Source organism: Bombyx mori, chromosome 25 (assembly GCF_030269925.1).
Source record: "Bombyx mori chromosome 25, ASM3026992v2".
NCBI classification, from domain to species: Eukaryota; Metazoa; Arthropoda; class Insecta; order Lepidoptera; family Bombycidae; genus Bombyx; species Bombyx mori.
Genome location: NC_085131.1, coordinates 990,478 through 1,009,006, shown reverse-complemented (window position 1 = coordinate 1,009,006; position 18,529 = coordinate 990,478). Strand labels below are relative to the sequence as shown.

Here is an 18,529-nt window from a genome sequence, read left to right as displayed (position 1 = left end):
ATATCTTCAGTATTCACGAGCTGAAAACGTAATCAAAACTACTTTTACGATTTAAATGTTGTTACAGATGTTTACATTAAATTATTAGTACAAAAGTACAAACAGGAATAATAAACGGGAAAAAATCACGCACGGTCATCCAACCCTCAATTAAGATTCCCTATATTATAGGAATCAGAGATGATATACATACTTAAATACGTTTAAATACATATATATGTACATATATAGATAATAAAAACCTAGACAAAGAGCAAACAAAGTTATTCATCTTACACGATTGTTTGCCCGATGTGGGAATCGAACCCACGACCCTCAGCGTAACAGTCAGAGTCGTTAACTATTGCACCACCGAGTCAGTAAGCTTTAAAATTCAACTATAACACGTCACGGTATCCATTTAATTTTTTTTTGCGTCATCAAGATGGCGGATCTGGAAGCGTTGGCGCGAAACCTGATATTTGGCAATATCAGCTCACAAGTGCGCGGTCCGGTTACTGAGCTAATATACTGTTACCCGATATTTTAGAGGGGAGAATTGTTACACCTAATTACCGTATTTGTTTATTAAAGTAGCACGAAAGTGGGTACTGCTCCAAAACATGACTGCATTAATTATTACTTTTTAATTTTTATAGTTTAACTACATTGCGGAAGTATATTTGCGTTGTTTAACTTTTTGTTTTATAACGTGTAGGTATGTTTAATATACGAACTACTATTTTTTAATGTAAATCTAAAATACCTTTATGAAATTTAAAATCTAGTAAATTTTATATAAGGAAAAAAACATTGACAATAAAAAAATTCTGTCTACGCTTCTTCATTTAATAAAACAGTATTATATCTGTAAGCAACCTTAAAAGTAGGCAATTATTTTTGTAATTGAAAAACCAAAGTATAAGCGCTAATTTTTTTTATATTCATTGTTACTATTGGATTAATGACAGACAATGAAGCCGTACTGAACGTTAACATTTATACGTAACAACAACTTAGTTTTGATTCTCGATAGGTACCTATAACAATGATAACTACCAAAATTTATTACTCGTTAACGCAAATAACGCTATCACGTTCATCACGCTATCATTGATATTATTTTCATAACATTGGTTGATTAGACGTATCCGAAATCGTGAATACTTACAGAAGACTAAGGATATTGAAATGAAAATCCTTAGTTGCTCGAAATCTTAAATCACAAGTAAGACGCGATTTGCAGGGTTCTAGTCACAAAATACCAAGCTAATATTAATACTATTATAGTTACGTATTTACATACTTCATCTACTTTAAACAAAGATAGTTGACATCCTTAGTAAGCCGTGTGACGTGGGAGGTCTTTGTAAATATCATGCATCTACAAGCCTTTTGTGCATTTTGCGTGATCTCTACAACTTATATTCTCTACAAGGTTAAGAAAAATAGATTAATTTCATATTTAGATCTCCTTATTTTTTATAAGTTGTTTTTATCAAATTCTCATTTTAATTCAGTTTCTATCGTATAGAAATCTCTGCTGGTTTGGGAACTTCGCAGCATATTAGCTTAAGGTAGCTTTATTTATAAATTAAATTATTTAAAGATTACTTAATTTCAAGAAAATAAAAATTAGGTGTATTTGTGGCGTTATACTCTATGGCCATGGCAGATTCTAAGGATATCCCTTTGCTGGAAATGTCTAAAAGAGTTTATGGATGTGTCCAAAGTAGGTATTGCCAATTATTCCCATTACGTAGGCCGGATCTAAACTTAGTAGCCTATATTGTATTATGCATTTTTGTGTATGCTCACAGATGAGCTAACTGTTGCCAACCGTGAGCACTCGTAGCACACTTTGTGTTGATACGCATGATATTCTGTAAACTTACACGGTATTACTAGATTTCGGAACTATGTGCTTAGTGTGAGTTTTTTAACGTTCTCGATAGCGTAAAAGTTAAATCAAATTTGTATGCAGTTGGAACGTTTGGCTATGTTTGCCGCAAGGGGCGCTGTTCCAACTGCATACAAATGTGACATAACTTTTACGCTATCGAGTACGTTAAAAAACTCGCACTGAGCACACTGACGTTTAAAAAAAAGTAATTTTCAATATTTTCTGCTCCTTCAATTATGAAGAATGTGACATGTTTTTTTTTGTGAATTCCCGTATCAATGTCGCGTCTTATTCTCCTTCAAAATTGTGATGCTTGGGACAACCTTTTACAATTAATTACTATTCTAATTTATGACTCGACGGTGAAGATGCTTATTGGTCTTTATAAAATGTAAAGGATTACGAATCGAGTCCGATCGTCGTGAATACTAGCGGGCGGCAAGACAAAGTGACGCTAAGTCTGTTTGCGCGCGCCTCACAATAAAACTGTCTCGAATTGCAACCAGCTTCAAAGTAAACACCATTAGCCGTCGTATGAAAAAAACATCGAACACGCTGCCAGTGAGACTCCTCCGCCCTCCGTTTCAAAGAACGAATTATTAAAAAGACGTGACGTTTCCTTTTGTCTGACACTAGCGAAATTGTGTGCGTAAAATCAAAACCGTTAAATTTATTAATACGCGTAATTACTGGTCATTGAACTTTCTGTGGTATAGAAAGCCTACGAGGGCAGGTACCGGTGTTTCTGTCACGAAACAGTCATATGTTCCAGTTTGCAGGGTTAGGCAGCAATTGAGACTGCGTTATTATATATCAAGATGTATGGGCTTCTGTAACTATTTCATAGCTCACACCAGATGACCAGGAGTTTGTTGGCTCATCGATGCAATACAGAATAGAATTAAACATTCGCAATAATTCTCGACTGCAAGAATATCCTCAAGAATGCCTTCAAATTCTTCTTCCGGGCCGAAATAAGTTGCTTAGGGACGTATGCTCACGCTTACAAATCGCCAAGTAAAAGTTTTTGAAGTGAAACTTCTTTATCGGCGTTGGAAAAAAATTTACCGTCACATTTTTCGGTTACGCGTCACATTTTTCCGTTACGCGCCATCTTTTTCTTCACCATTCATTGTTGCCGTACACAAGTGAAGGTGCCTCTTTACTCGGTAACAATAATTATAAAATACCGATGATTTTAAGTGGAGATTTTAATGTAAATTTTGCATCGGAAAATTCTTTGAAGCTAGTTGAATTTCTGAAAGATAAATTGAATTTATCCATGAAAAACAGCCCTCAAACGTCAACAACAAGATCTGGCACTACAATTGATGGAGTTTTTACTCGGTCACTAAATTTCGTGGAATGTAAACCATATATTTCATATTTCAGTTACCATAAGCCATTAATTACAAAAATATATAATGACAATGACAATGATAGTAATAATTCTATTACAATTAATGAAATGCTGTAATAATCTTAGTAGCAAAAAGGTAAAGTGAAATAATTGTATTATTTGTATTCATGTCTATGATAATAAAATCCTTTTGTTTAAACTTTATCTAATTTAACTTTATTTAACCAATTTCTAGAAAGTTGCATGTAGATCATTTTTCGAAAAATAAGGCCATAAACAAGTTTCACTTCTTACGTGTGTACACTAGTACACGCACACATTTTTTTTACTAAAACACTACCAAATTCAAATTACGTATAGTATAATTCGAATAGCGTAATAAAGAAGTGTATTTTTTTTAGTTGGGCAGGCGGCTTACTGCTTATTTGATGCGGCTCACCGGAGCCTATAGGTATGAAGGTGTAATATGCCCACCTTGAGACTATAGGTAGGCGGTAGGCAGCGGCTTGGTTCTGCCTCTGGCATTGCTGAAGTCCATGGGGGACGGTAACCACTCATCATCAGGTGGGCCGTATACTCGTTTGCCTACAAGGGTATTTTTAAAAAAAATAGAGTATCAGGTGAAAGTTGCAGTGGCATCGGATGCACTTGGACTGTAATGTATAATTGCGCGTCTACCTTCTTTGTTCTATGACAGTAACATGATCTTAAAAGTGATTTAATTGTAAATGCAGGTGGAGCTCTACGTGACACACATTTAGTGCATCAAATTGTTTTCATTACATTGTTATTTCGATCTGGGTTACTTATACCATCGACTATACGATTTCTAGTTAGGTTATGAAGATAGCTCGTTGATTTATAATAGGGTATTTAAAAAAAAAAAAACATAAACTAAAATAAAACATTTATATTACTCAAGTAAAGTAAAAGTTTATATTATATAATTATCTAGATTTGTTTTATTTTTGTATCGCTACCTTCAGAAATCATTTGCACAAGCTAACCAATTATTTTATGTTTGATTGCGTGATTAGTTGAGAGAAGGTAGCGTTTGAAAGCGAAAGTCCAAATACTCGTACAGAGGTTAATTAAATAGAAAGATGGCCGCCAATTGAGCGGTAAATTGCGCGTGACGTAATCGTTTGCCCGTGTAGAGATCCGCTGAAACAATAATAATAACAAACAGCCACGTATTTATAATAAACATTAAAATATTTATAGGTTTTATTACGTTAACCGACAACATTGAAAAACGGTAAATATCCGGAATCGTGATAGGATAAGGTAGGAACATTTCGTTTGTAAAAAATGCAACAAAGGCATAGTTGTTCGATAGTGGTAGATTTTCAAAATAAGTTGTAGTATTGCTATAAAAAGTTTAGGTGACCAAGGATCACCCTGTCTCAATCCTAAGTTGTATGTTCGCTCCCCGTTATTTTGACTTTGACTCCTCCCAGTTTGACTCTGCTGAAATTCCCAAATGAGCGTAGTTACCCGTCGCTTGCGATGAAGAGCTCGACAAGTAAATTAACCCATAGACACAGCCCACTGTGTTTCTCGCCGGATCTCCTCAGTGGGTCGCGATTCCGATCCGGTGATAGATTCTGCGAAGCACTGCTCCTGCTAGGGCCAGTGTTAGCAGCACTCCGTGTTTGAGCCCCATGAGCTCACCTACACGTCAAGGAGAAGCTGAAATAGCTTCTCAAGGCTATCAGCATAGGTAGGAAAAGAAAATGAGGAAAATGAGCCTAAGGGCAGGGTTAAATTCAAACTACAGTTTATTACAAATCGAAAATTGTATTTTGTTAATATCTTATTTGTCGTACGCAAAGTAAATCAATTGTACAGTTAAGTGCAGCTAATGCTCTATTGCTCGCAAGCATTTTTCATCTCAAATCTTAGTGAAACAGTCACTGCATTATCTAACCTAAACTTTTGGTATCGCCTGCCTTATTTGTAAACCACATTCTTTGCATACACCCTACAGTATTGTGAACGACTTTACATTACCAATTTCTTGCATAATTACGTAAACACAATTGTCATTAAAGCAAACCAAATGCTTAACAGAATAATAGTTAGCAAAGAAATTAACCAACAAATGATAGAGCCATCGAAAGGCACGCTTCCGCGAAGATAAGCATCACTAAATACGGGATTAAAACGGTAAACTCAAGCCGAGTGCTGTCGGAGTATAAACAACACGTATGGTACCGTCCACCGAATTTGTACAAACAAACAAAAAAATATTATAAGTAAAGTACGCAGCCCTGAGGCACGCCGGCCCGGTACCTGTAGGAGTCGTGTTCGCAGAGACAAAATAAGCAATTCCATTCGATGGGTCCCTTGTTTGTCCACCACTAGAGACTTGGCTGGGTAAACATTAGGCCTCACGTCAGCAAATACCGCCCGATCGGTGAAGTCCATACCTCCACAGATTATACACTCATATTTTTACGGCCATCTAAAATTGTCTATGGTAATTCGGAACGCGTTAATGTGGATAAATTTGAAGTATTTACTACGCGTCTTGTTACTTTGGTAATTATTCGTTCGAGTGCTTTGTAAATATATCGCTGCTTGTTTTTTTGTTGTTGAGAAAAACATTATTCGTTGTTTTTTGTGTTATTCATTGCTGGAGGTTGGTTATCCCTTCAGAAAGCGATAGATCCTCATTATTAAAACTATATAAATACTAAACAGTTTCTTAACAGTCTAAGCTTGTATAGTCCATTTAGGTCGTTTTTATCTCCTGTCTTCAATAAATCGACATCACGAGTTCCGCTGATGTGTTATAATTACCAATTTTGTCTTATGAGATAAAACGCGCTCAACATTGTTATTGTGTAGGTAGGTACGTCAGTTAGGATAACATTTAGTAAAGACTTATTTAGTGTTAATTGGATCTCGTTGATACAACGTAATAGTCATACCGATCCATTTTATAACTTCAGATCGAAGTCAGTTGCATAGAGTGAATCTTTTTACTGAAGTACGAGATTGCTCCGCGGTCATAATAGGGAGGACGTCACCTACTAATAGAGGTGGGGCTCTGTCGTTTTGGGTCGACACTACAGCTAGAGTTGTGTCGTATCGAAAAAGAGTAACATCCTATCCCATCCACTTCTCCCTAGGGTGTTGTAAGAGGCGACTGAGAAATTATCCAAAGAATGGGCAGTAGCGTTCTTCCAGTATCATAACAGCACACTGAGATCGTTAACCCGCATGCCAAGCTTTTTTTTCTACCTATGCTGATAGCTTTGAGAGGCTATATCAGCTTCTCATTGACGTGTAGGTGAGCTCACGGTGCTCAAACCGAGTGTGTTGGTAACACTGGCCCTAACAAGAGCAGTGCTTCGGAGAATCTGCCACCGGAACGGAAACGCGACCCACTGAGAAGATCCGGCGAGAAACTCAGTGGGCTGTGTCTATAGGTTAATTCACTCGTCATGCATGGCGATTATGGCAATACGGGGGTATTCAATACATACAATATAGCTTCCGGGAGACCTAGGTCCAGCAGTGGATTTCTGTAGTCTGAAAGATAGAAGAAGAGAGAAGACAACACAAACATATGTTTTTTTTTTTAAAATCGGATGTACACTACGTATGATGTAAATAAAGATGTGCTTGAGAAAGGTTTTGAAGTATGCTACAATAAAGTGTAAATAAAATATTAGATTGCTTACATTTTACAAACGAAGTATAGAGAAGTTTGTATACATTTATAGTATTGCTATATTGAATGCAACCGCAATGTTTAGAGAATGGAACAAAGGTGAAACTTATTTATTTAGAATGCTTGTTTTCGATTGCAAAGCAAGATTTGAAGTTGTTACGTCATTGAAGAGATGATTTGTCGAATTTCGTATCGGATAGTAAAGCTGTCATCTATATTAATAAATAAATCTACAGTGGTTTTTACGGATGTTCCGTTATAACTACTGAACCATGCATCCGATTGATTTGAAACTAAGACTTGGTATCCATGTAGAAAATACATGTACTTAATGGATAGGCTAATATTTATATGAGTGTTGGACTCCCTAATAATAATGACAATAACAAATAATGTTAATTTTAAATGCCCAGTGTAGCGGGCGAGTACGGCTAGTTTTATTATAATAATGCAAACAATTCTTAAATGAAAGAAGGTTCAACTCAATTTCAATTTAAAGATAAAACAGTGCTGCTATAATTTTTCAATTTAAGGCTAAAGCAGTGTTGCCATACATCAAAAGGAATTTGCTACACGGTCAGCATGGCGGAATTAAAATTGCCACCGGGAAAAAATAAGTGTGCGACACTTGGTGGGGGGCGCGGGCTAATGCGCCGAGTGGACACGTCAGCCGCAGACGCGCTCGCAGTTTATCTTCCTTTGGTGTGACGGCACACGACGAAACTAGTGTTTGCTGTTTCATTTGGACCGAGCGTCGAGTCGGATAGTCAGGGCGGGAATCACGTTTGGTTATCTAGTTTGTTTTCGCGCGCTTTGTACGATTTTGTGCGACTCTAGAAGCACATATCTCATGTCTTCTGTTGCATCAGTTTAGTATGTTAAGCTATTGCGTTAATACGATAAAAAACTAACCGGAATCAAGAGTACACCAATAGAATGATCCGCATGTCCTTTAGATGCGCCACGCTCAGTAAAGAAATGCATAACTTCCCTAAGGATATATCAGATCCTATTGGATCCTTCATTAGTCGCCTTTAGCTCCAAACTAGGAGCAGGCTTAGGGACTCTAGTAATCGTACTCGTCGCACTCGACAAAGAGTTTGACATACAACGTAATGTACGGATCAGCCCGCTGAGTTTCTGGCCGGATCTTCACAGTGGGACGCCATACCCATCCGATAGTAGATTCATTCGCGAAACAATTGCTCATGAGTTGTTAGGTCTCCTGCGGAGGCGCTCGGGTAGCTGTCCTGGTGAAACTGGGAAGGCCTCTGTGCCACCAGTAAACCTTCCTTCTCCAAAAAAATATGTATGCCACAATTTTTAGTATTTTTTTTTAAATAATTGGCATAAAATTCTAATCTAAAGGTCGTCACTCCAAGACAAAACGTGAAATCATGAATACATGTTAATATTTTTACAAAACCTGAATGTAACTTTGCTTTAAATCGTATTTAGGTTGTTTTATTTAACAAAAACAGCTCCAGCTGTCCCGTCTAACTGCAATCGAAGCACGTCGTTTTCCGATCAACTGCGCCAGATACATTCGGTACAATGTTTTCACAGGCCATCCAAGGGGAGACGCACAATACCTCTATTATGCCCCTGTGTTTATTCACGCACAATTTGCGCGCCAGTTTATTTTGTATTGGCAACACTCGCAGTTGGGGCGATGGGTATTGATAACGATTTTAATGTGATTATCATACGTTATAATTCCTGGAAATTAAAATGCAATGAAATTTAATCTTTTGTTGTAGGTTTAATGCAAAACTTTTTTAGGGTTAAGTGGTTGTTAATTGTTAGTTAGTTGGGCTAGCGGTACGTCCGTCGAGCGGCGGAGCCCATACACCTATGGTTGCCGTTGTCCACTGTCAGCTGCTATACGTTTTGTATTTTTTACTGCCGGCTCTATCAACCTACATATATTGTGTTGATGTTACAAAGTACGATCTAAAATATACTTAGAATGTTCAAGTTTCGATATAACGTCTATTTTGTAGTGACAACATTTTTTATATGTTATCTGTACTAACTTAAATTTAATATGGTTAGAAACTTTTTGGCGGGAACGCGAGGAGTGAAGTTGTGTGATTTGTTTTATTTTGTCTATTTAGTGTTTCTTCAGGTTTAAATGTGTAATAATGGTGGTTTATTAACTGTTTAATATCTGTGAAAGTGCACAAATGTGGGAAAATGAAACAAAGCTGCTGGACGTAATTTCTCGGGTTCCTCCAAAAAGTCCACTGAAAAAATCTCAGTAAATGACCACCATTTTACTGCGATTATATTTCATTCCATATCATTTCATTTCATTAAATTTCATCCCAGTTGATTAATGTCTCAAATTAATCATCTTCATTTCATTTCACTCCATCATTTTTCATAAAATTAAGAATATAAAGTAAAATAAGACATGACTTAAAGGTCTTAGTTACCAGGTCATAAAATCTCTTAAAAAAATATATGGTTAGAAAAAGGGAAAATCAAGATTCAAACAAAGATTCAAGCAGGAACTTTGGCAATTTCCGAAAAAAATTACCATAGTTTTATTATAGAAAATTCATGATGTAGATAACTTTTGTAAGTAATATAAAAAATTTACATGGTGGAAATTTTTATGATTTTCTTCAGAATACGTAAATGAAATTAAATATTAATAAAGTAGCAAAATAAGCTCTGTGAGCACACTAGCTATATAAAAAAAACTATATGAGTTTGATAAGATCTGAATCGGTTTCTGATATTAATTACTTACTAAATTGAAGTTACGCTAACTCCATAAATAGCATTGTGATCAGTGACACATAAATGTATTTTTGTGTATGTATTTGTATTTTAAAGCACCTACTATAATTTACTCCGCACTACCTTTGGTTGATTAATAGGATGCCTGAGGCATTAAGTCCGCCAATGTAAATAAATTTCAATGTACTTACATGAAGTGCAAATAAAGAAATAAATGAATAATTAATAAAAACACGCGCAAACTATAGCCACCGCTTATTTGTGGCTCGGTATTGTATTTAATTATTTTATTTCCAATGCCGTTTTAAAATATTATCGTCGCTGTCGTTGTCAAACCAAAATCTGCTATGTGCAAAAACTCTATTTTGAATTAACGAGTAAAAACATTTTCGTATAAATTTTGATATGAAGGTGAATTTTTAAGAACTATATCAAATGAAAGCTATAGATAAATATTAAAGCTGACACATAACAGTTTTTTTTATACGGTAGATAGATACGAAAAGGTCAAAAAGTAAAAATCTCAAAAAGTGCACATATCAAATTTTGTTTTGACAACGACGATATTCTAAAAATTATATGATATTAACAGTGTGCGTAAATGATATCTGACAAACTTTATTTTACATTTTTAATCTGCAATTCACAGTAATCGTAGACCGCACAGTAGTCTGTGAATATTAACCAGAGCTGTAGGATAATCTGTGGGAACAAGAACTTGTTAGAGTTCAATTATTCTAAAATTTCAATTATACAAGTTTTGGTCAGTGAGGCTGTCAACTGCACGGCGTGGTCTGGTCCCTCTGACCCAGCCCCTGCCAGCCCCCGCTGTCCCCTCGCTGGCCCCCTTTTTGGGTAATTTCACGCCAATCGCGTGGTCATCAAACGCACTCCTAGCGGAGGGTCGAGTGAACTTATTGGGCAATTATTTTTTGGGGTTTGTTTTAGTTAACCAACTTAGTTATTGTTTAGTAATTTATCGTGATGAATCGATCAAACAATTCAAAAGCTTAATCGCGTTTTTAATAGATTCGTTTTGTAATTTTGCAATTTTCGTTTAGCTCACACAAAAATTACTTATCGTTTTTGTATTTTTATGGTTGTTTAAACATTTTTAAGCATTTGGAGTTGGCATTATCAATCGGTGATCGATATTTTATTACAACAAACTAGTATCGAATTTAAATGAAGTAAAAATAAGAATTCACATTTAAACCGACATTCTTGTTATAAATGGAAAACTATTTTTACGGTTTAAACACGCATTTTTATATTTTTTACGCTAAGGGTCGTTTCGCGACCTTACTTAAACTTAAAAAAATATTATTTCTAATAAACATATTCTGTAGTATTCGCTTACTTATTTTCAACAAACAGAAAACGGACTACCAAAAAAATCTGTAGACGTATTATTTAATTTTCGTGACGTAACATAAAGTTTCTGTTTAATGTTCACAATAAATTTATAAATGCTAATAATAATGTAGTTATAGGAGTGGGGGTCGAATGAGAGCTGCGGATGTCGCATATGTAATGTGACGTAGGGGTGACAGGGTCATTTAGACGTATTCAAGATACCGTAAAGTTCAGTCGGCAAGAGGAAAATATAGTTACGTAAGCGGTTTAGGATTTCCGCGTAGACGGCGCCAAGCGGTAATCAAAAAGTCATTAATATTGTTTTTATTGCACGTTTAGGCAGACGCGCATACGACCCACCTGATGGTGAGTGGTTACCGTCGCTCATGGATGTCAGCAATGCCAGGGGCAGAGCCAAGACGATGCCTACCGTAACCTGATAGTAATGTTTTCCGTTAACTTCTCGCTCTAACAATGATTTTTTTTTTGCTTTGTTCAAAGCATCTAGGAGTTGTTAGTATGTTGATAGGATCCTTCCCGATCCACTAACGGTGCTTTTAGGTACCTCAAGTACCGGTCATCGTTCTCGTCGCACCCGTCGCTTGCGACGAAGGGCTCGACGAGTAAATTAACCCACAGACACAGCCCACTGAGTTTCTCGCCGGATCTTCTCAGTGGGTCGCATTTCCGATCCGGTGGTAGATTCTGCGAAGCACGGCTCTTGCTAGGGTTCGTGTTAGCAACGTCGTCAGGTTTGAGCCCTGTGAGCTCACCTACTAGTTAAGGTTACGCTGAAATAGCCTCTCAAGGCTATTAGCTTAGATAGAAAAAAAAGGTAGAACTGTTATCGTGCCACCAGTTAGATTTTAGATGTTAGTTGAGTACTAAGAAAACAAATAATAATATCGAAAAAAAATCTCTTTAAGCCCGGCATAAGTCATGACGATCGAACACAATCTTAATAAAGAAATTAGTCTACAATTACACACGGGTCATGTTAGTGCAAAATAGACACATAATTCATCGAATTATCTGTTCGATTACTTGATACGAATGCGTAGTCATTTTGGTCCATGCTTGAAATGTTAAGGACAGTAGTCATATTGTAACTATTCTTAGACTAAACAATCGTTATAAAAGATTAACTAGCACAGATTTGAATAGAGTTTTTCTAATGAGGCCGCTGGTGATAATCCGTATCGGAGACAATGCAGTGTTAATAGCACCCTTGAGGCATGAGGTTTAATCCTCTGTCTCACTCGGTCGTGCGTAATAAACGCTTCTAGCTGTTGCGCCGACGGTCGTGGGTTCGATTCCCACATTAGGCAAACTTTCGTGTGATGAACAGCTTTGTTTGCTCTTTGTCTGGATGCTTATTATCTATTTATGTATATATTTAAAGGTATAAAAGTATGTATGTCAGTCTTTAGTACCCATATCACAGGGAATCTTAAATTGAAGCCGGATGACCGTGCGTGATTTGTTTCCAGCTATCATTATTATTATTAATAATAGTAATCCTAATTGTACAATAATCGCTATATCAAACACAAACCTAGGTCCGATCAGAGACATATATATAATCCTTTTATATCGAATGTAACTCAATACGAATACTCTTAGGTGTTCAAAACTGCTTTGGGTAACGTTTTTTTTAAATTATTTTTTTATTGCACAAATGAGTGGACGAGCTCACAGTCCACCTGGTGTTAAGTGGTTACTGGAGCCCATAGACATCCACAACGTAAATGCGCCACCCACCTTGAGATATAAGTTCTAAGGTCTCAGGTATAGTTACAACGGCTGCCCCGACCTTCAAACTGAAACGCATTACTGCTTCACCGCAAAAATAGGCAGGGTGGTGATACCCATCCGCGCGGACTCACAAAAGGTCCTACCACCAGTAATTACGCAAATTATAATTTTGCGGGTTTGATTTTTATTACACGATGTTATTCCTTCACCGTGTGAACCTTTGTTGAGTACGTATCTCATTAGAAAAATTGGTACCCGCCTGCGGGATTCGAACACCGGCGCATCGCTCAACTTGAATGCACGAACGGACGTCTTATCTGTTAGGCCACAACGACTTCATTTCATTTAATTAGCAAATTCTCTCAGGTTAAGTCCATGAGCTCACCTAATCGTTAGGGCGTAGCTAGAATACCCTCTTAGGCTACCAGGGAATAGATAGGAAAGAAAAGGTTTACATGTGTGCGCTTCACGAATTCAACTTTTTAGTTGTGTGGGTGCTCCGAATCGATCTAGTAGCTGAGCCAACTTCACTAATAAGGTTCTACATTTAGATCAATGTCTGGCATTGATTTTTTGAGTAATGTACGTGGGACACACTTGGGATAAATGTCCCTTAATAGAACCCCATATACTTTTGGGATACAGCTAACAGCTAAACACTTGTTATATGTCAAATCGTATCGATGCGCACAAAAAATGGATATAAAAAACAAAAAGAGCAAAATTAAACCTTGCTTTCAACAATGCTTTCAACGACAATTACTAAAAAATTCTAAACAGCATAGATTTATAAATAATAATGTGTTACCAGTATACGAAATTCTTCCCGATATACGGGCAATATTCCACACATCACTCGTTCCGAATTCAACTCTCTATTTACAAAACACTCGAACTCGGAAAGGGTCTTTCAATAAAATATTACTCCCCATTCTGTCTTTCTCGAGCTCCTATTGTGCATTGAGGCTGTTTATCGTAAACTTAGAGACGTTTAAACTGAAGAAAGAAACCACTTGGTATTTTAACAGTGATTTAATATTGTCGGTGGAAGCATTTAGTATATTTAGGATAGTTAATCAAACATTTCCTATTGCCTTATGAAACATGGCCGAAAATATAGGCGAACAAAGATGACAGACAGAGATAGAGATACCATGGTGAATAATTATTTCAAAATTCACGTGTAGAAATTTTATATCCAAAATCGGGTGGGAAAGCACCCCATCCCTCTCTCTCTAAGTGCCCCCCGAGTTTGTTCCCTGACCGCTACGTTATGTCCTTATTCAAACGAGGTATGGAAATAGTTTTTAGCGGTACGAAGAGGTTTGGTTGTTCTCTAAACATTTTTGCCAATTGAAGCTACTTAAAACTCAATGCTAATAAATTAAATCATTTGCTAACTTCGTTGTCGTGCATTAAACGGTGAACCCGTTAACTTTTAAAGTAATCCAATTCGTAAATATATCATTTCGAGAATTATGAATAAGGTTTTTTTTTTACGACAACATTTTTATGGGATTTTGTTTAAATATCAGCGAAGGCCAATAATCTAATAGTAAGCTGCCAACGAGGAATGGAGCGAAGTCTGCTAAATATAAGAAAGATTCATAAAATCAGACACACAAATATTAGAGAAAAAACAAAATCTATAGATGCCTTCGAATATGCCAGAAACTTGAAGTGGAAATGGGCTGATCATGTAGCCAGACTTAAGGACCAGAGATGGACTGCAAGAATAACTGCATGGGAAGGGCCACAAGGCAAAAGAAAAAAGGGTCGTCCGATATCAAAATGGGAGGACGATATAAAAGCTATTGCTGGCCCTCGATGGATACAGGTAGCTCAAAATAGAACCAAATGGAAGGACTTGGAGGAGGCCTTCACCATGTTTAATAGGTTTCATTAACATTAATGGGCCAAACATAAGTGAAGAAAAATAAAATTTATTAAATACCTATTTACTTTGTATTTTAGCAGGAAATAAAAGGCTTTTTATTTTTATCTTATTTATTTATTTATCAGCGAAGGATTCCGATATCATTTCTTGAAACGCCAACCCATAGACACAGCCCGTTGAGTTTCACGCCGGATCTTTTCAATGGGTCGCGATTCAAAACCGGTGATAGATTCCCCGAAAATTGCTCTTGCTAGGGCTAGTGTTAGCAAATTCTCTTAAGTTAAAACAGTGAGTTCGCCTACCAGTCACAGCGTAGTTGGAATAACCCCTTAGATTACCAACGAATAGGTACGAGAAAAAATTACCTCGAAACGTGCTTACAAATATAGCGACAGTTTTAGTGAATCATGGCTGGAATTCATTAGTTAAAACAGTAAAAGGAAATACCAGACACAGCTTCGTTTGAATTCAGCTACGGAACCGCGCATCACCAGCATCGACCCCACTCTCAAGCTTACATTCGACAATTGATTCAGACTTAACGTACGTAATGCCTCACAAAGAATACGAGCTCCATTTACTTTGTTCGGTCGGGATGAAAGCCGCCATGTTATCGGGAATTCGGATCATTTAGGTTCGCTTTTAATTGATATCGTATTTGCTCATGGCCTTGTGATATCGCTTCGGTTACGTATGTAATAAATAATAAAATAAAAAGCCTTTTATTTCTTGCATTTAAAAAAAAGTGACATTACAAAAATTATAAAAATTGTTGATAATACATTAATAATAATAGATACTAATTATGATAGAATTCTTAATAAATTGTGTATAATATTAGTCGGATCAACATAACAGATATAAAAAAGGTTATATTAATTTAGCATGCAGGCATGCAAGAACCCCTCTTATGTGAGGGTGAAGGCCTCCTCCAGACTTTTCCATTTGTCTTTATTTTTGGCAATTGTCTTCCAGTTTTTACCAGCGATTTTTATTATATCGTTGTCCCAATGCGTTACCGGTCTTCCTTTCCTTCTAATACCTGCAGGCCCCCGCCATAGCGTGAGTCTACAGGTCTACAGTATTAGGTTACGTATGTAAGGACCACAAATGTCCCCATAGCAACTAATAATTATATGTATGTGTTAGCGATAATTATATTGCAGTGATGCTACGTCAGTCTCAGCATTGTCGGGCTGTCGATAGCACGTTAGGTTGTAATCCCAATATACGTTAGTCACTTAACTGAACACGTGTCTTATTAATCCTTGCCCAATATAGAGACTCAACACGTATTTGAGATTTCATTGTTATGCATCAGGATGGGTGGTGGAATATATTAAGTTTATGGACCACGGCAAAGGTACACACCATCAGATCATTGGTGCCCTATTAAAAATGACGAATGAAACTTGTGTTCTATATGAAACTATTGCTTCCATACTGTTTTGAAGTCGTCGTGGCCTAAGCGATAAGACGTCTGGTGCATTTGTGTTGGGCGATGCACTGGTGTTCGAATCTCAGGCGGGTACCAATTTTTCTAATGAAATACGTACTCAGCAAATGTTCACGATTGACTTCCACGGTGAAGAAAACACATCGTGTAATAAAAATCAAACCCGCAAAAATTATAATTTACGTAATTACTGGTGGTAGGACCTCTTGTGAGTCCGCACGGATAGGTGCGGACTCACACCACCCTGCCTATTTCTGCCGTGAAGCAGTAATGCGTTTCCGTTTGAAGGGTGGGGCAGCCGTTGTAACTATACTGAGATCTTAGAACTTATATCTCAAGGTGGGTGGCGTATTTACCTTGTAGAGGTCTATGGGCTCCAGTAACCACCTAACACCAGGTGAGCTGTGAGCTCGTCCACCCATCTAAGCAATAAAAAAAAGAAGATATCTCAACAACCCTACCATCAGTGCAGTGAACTTGTTATGTTACGTATTGATTTACAAGTACACGTATGAATACAGTTTATCCATTATCTCTCAACGAGCAATAACTCGTACTACGATTTTACTACAACGATTACCTATTTAAAGATATCCTTGAGTGGTCAGTGAACTAGGGGCCACAGTTAGGTAGGAAATATTGCCGGGACAGGCGGAGAGACAGTACAGACTGTACCGTCCGGCTTTGCATTAAAATAGTTCGATTTTCGATTCATAGCATCGATTATCGAAATAAAGACAAATAATACGAAATTAAACCTTCTCAAGTTTCACGGCTTAATAATTTACTGACACGCTTAATGCTACGTCGTGGCTGTTTAAATTTAATTGCTTTGCCGCAACAGACGGAGTGAAACAAAAAAATTATCGCGAGTGTCGCCACTCGGGGGATGAAATGTGGCTAGAGCAAGTAATTTTGTTAATGTTGCCAGGAATTCAATTAAAATAATATTAAATCATGATTTGTGACATAATCCAAGTTGAATTAATGGTGAACCATAACTATAGGGCAATCATTTGTTATGAAATTTCAGTACTAAGTATAGTAGTCTACCTTTGTAGGCACTTAATAAACATCATCCCGCGTTTGATAATAACCTCTAATTTAAGGAAGAGAAGATATAAACTTGATTGAAATTAAAATAAAAAGTGCAATACCCATAATTACGTAGTATTATTCCTTTCTAAAAGTTCAGAGTAATTTAAATTTAGCTTTTTCTTTTTCATGACTTTTTTTTTTTTTTTTTTTTTTTTTTTTTTATTGCCTTTGTAGGCAGACGGGCATACGGCCCACCTGATGGTGAGTGGTTACCGTCGCCCATGGACTTCAGCAATGCCAGGGGCAGAGCCGAGCCGCTGCCTACCGCTTAATACTCTCCACAAGCCTCGTTTGAAGAAGGACATGTCATAGCGCTCGGGAAACACCGTGGAGGGGAGCTCATTCCATAGCCGGATGGTACGTGGCAAAAAAGATCTCTGGAAACGCACTGTGGATGACCGCAGTGGCTCCAGGTAGTATGGATGAACTCTACTCCGGTGGCGGGCGGTGCGATGGTAAAAACGAGATGCTGGTATCATCTCGAACAATTCCTCAGAGCACTCCCCATGGAACATACGGTACAAAATACAGAGGGAACTGAAGTCCCTCCGCAGACCCAGAGGCTCCAAACGATCCGAGAGAATGGGATTATCGACAATCCGAACGGCCCTCCTCTGTATGGAGTCAAATGGAAGAAGTTGGTATTTGGGAGCCCCAGCCCAGAGATGGGAGCAGTACTCCATGCGAGGCCGGACTTGTGCTTTATAAAGCAAAAGTCTTTGTCCAGGCGTGAAGTACCGCTTCGCTCTGTTGAGGACTCCCAGCATTTTGGACGCCAACTTGGCTTTGCCTTCCAAATGACTCCGAAACTGGACATCGCTCGAAATGTCGACCCCAAGTATCCCGATACTCTCGGAAGGTTGCAGGGATACTCCTTGGAATTGCGGCGCCATGACAAAGGGGTCCTTCTTCGCAGTGAACGCGCAAACTTGTGTCTTTATCGGGTTGAATTGAACCAAGTTCAATTCACCCCATTCGGAGACTCGCCCCAGAGAGTTCTCCACTTCAGACACAAGTTTTGATCGTCTCTCTTGCACCACGCTCCGAGAGAGACTCTGATGGCCGATATATCGCGCATCCCCCGTGCTGTCATCTGCATAGCAATGCATGCCATCAATAGACAGCATGTCATTGATATACAGGATGAAAAGCGTAGGGGAGAGCACCGAACCTTGTGGAACGCCAGCGTTAATGGTCATGGTATCAGAACAGTCACCGTCTACAACGACCGTGATGCTCCGCCCATCCAAAAAGCTAGCGATCCACTTGCAGAGACCCTCGGGGATTCCGTAAGA

At 37.7% G+C, this 18,529-nt stretch overlaps 1 protein-coding gene and 1 long non-coding RNA gene across 5 annotated transcripts in view; one reads left to right on the top strand and one right to left on the bottom strand.

Annotated features, from left to right (window-relative positions):
* LOC101739075 (homeobox protein Nkx-2.1) overlaps nucleotides 1-18,529 on the top strand; it is a 64,522-nt gene that overhangs the window by 12,107 nt on the left and 33,886 nt on the right. The window lies entirely within an intron of this gene.
* On the bottom strand, nucleotides 4,138-10,129 carry LOC134201376 (uncharacterized). The gene is made up of 3 exons (XR_009976639.1): nucleotides 9,864-10,129; nucleotides 7,837-8,643; nucleotides 4,138-4,406 (listed from the first exon to the last, which is right to left on the bottom strand). It is a non-coding gene; the product is annotated as an uncharacterized LOC134201376 (long non-coding RNA).